This window comes from Zerene cesonia, chromosome 29, assembly GCF_012273895.1.
Source record: "Zerene cesonia ecotype Mississippi chromosome 29, Zerene_cesonia_1.1, whole genome shotgun sequence".
Classification (NCBI taxonomy): domain Eukaryota; kingdom Metazoa; phylum Arthropoda; class Insecta; order Lepidoptera; family Pieridae; genus Zerene; species Zerene cesonia.
This window is the reverse complement of record NC_052130.1, coordinates 1480329-1481836: the sequence shown is the minus strand read 5'-3', so window position 1 is coordinate 1481836 and position 1508 is coordinate 1480329. Positions and strand designations below refer to the sequence as shown.

Genomic DNA, 1508 nt, shown 5'->3' with positions numbered 1-1508 from the left:
GGTAATTAATATTTATCATGATTTCCAGATCAGCTTCATTGTGGCAATAAATATAAAATATATGGATTTGAGAAGATAATATGACAAGAGAACCATTTAATGTAATAAAAGAAACTACACCATATCACAAGTAAGTTGGCAATATTATAATATTTATTACAACCATTCTGTTGGTATAAAGGTTAACAATAAAAAAGGCCTTAATTTCAATAGAATAACATACATTCATTGTTATGTATGTTTTGAATTCATATGCATAACTTTTTTTTTTGTTTTCAAGAATGCCACATTTGGTCTACAACAAGGCTTGATTAGCTACATTATTCATATTATGATATACTAGCTGCGCCCCGCGGTTTCAGCCGCGTAAGTCCGTATCCCGTAGGAATATCGGGATAAAAAATAGATGTTAGCCGATTCTCAGACCTACCCAATATGCTTACCAAATTTCAGAGGAATCGGTCAAGCCGTTTCGGAGGAGTTTGGCAACGAAAACTGTGACGAGAATTTTATATATTAGATATTCTGTAAGTCAGCAGGAGACACGAGAAAGTCTACTTTATAATACTTCTACTAAATACTATGAGAATTTACTAAACTATAAAAGGTAAATCTCATTTGTTATTGTTTACAAAAAAATTAAAAGCTGTTTTGATATTTTTTTATAATTATCCTCTTCAAAAAAGAAAGTTTAGCTACCAGATATTTCAACAAACCTTCCATTCACAAATCACTTAAATCTCTATACTAATACTATATATATTGTATTGATGGTAACCAATCTTGATAAATCGGTCGACACAGTAACGTTGTAAGAAACACGAAAAAAAACATACTGTCGAATTGATAATCTCCTATTTTTTTGAAGTCGCTTGACAAAAGCTTCAAGTATATGCATTTATGAATTTGTTTTTAACAAAAAAAATTTTATTCAAATTTCAGCATGAAGCTGCCAGACAGCTAATGTAACAGCCATAACAATTTTAATTGCAAGGATCTCGTCGGCCCAACAGTGCGATGGTCTAACTGCCAGCCAAACCATACTCCACACCATTTAATTATTTTTTTGTTTTCGTTTCGTACTACAATGGCCTACTTCATTTTGATGTTGGCTATATTTGTAATTAATTTTCTGACCAATTTGTACATAATAAGCTACTAATGTTACTGTATTATAAGTAAGTTGTTATAAGATGTAAAAATGAGCTTAAGACTCAATAAATGCTTAATAAACTTTCAATTATATGCGAAGAGACTGACCATTGGCATTATTTAGATAAATACCATTTATTAAACCATTGTTTATATTATATTAATTGGTTTTTTTTTGCTTGCAAGGACTACCTGTGGTGATGTCTGCTATATAATATATTAGTATTCTTTCTATTCTGTCATTTGAATGTGAATGTGAATTGTGAATTGTAAATATCAAAATTGTATCTTAAGACATATATTTAAATTTATTAAAAATCGAATTTTGAATGTATTTCAATCTCACAAAATGTAAT

At 29.5% G+C, this 1508-nt stretch overlaps 1 protein-coding gene and 1 long non-coding RNA gene across 2 annotated transcripts in view; one reads left to right on the top strand and one right to left on the bottom strand.

The window, feature by feature from the left end:
- LOC119837746 (myrosinase 1-like) overlaps positions 1-1508 on the bottom strand; it is an 11076-nt gene that overhangs the window by 3118 nt on the left and 6450 nt on the right. The window lies entirely within an intron of this gene.
- On the top strand, positions 527-1286 carry LOC119837748. Its single transcript, XR_005288169.1, has 2 exons — positions 527-607; positions 943-1286. It is a non-coding gene; the product is annotated as an uncharacterized LOC119837748 (long non-coding RNA).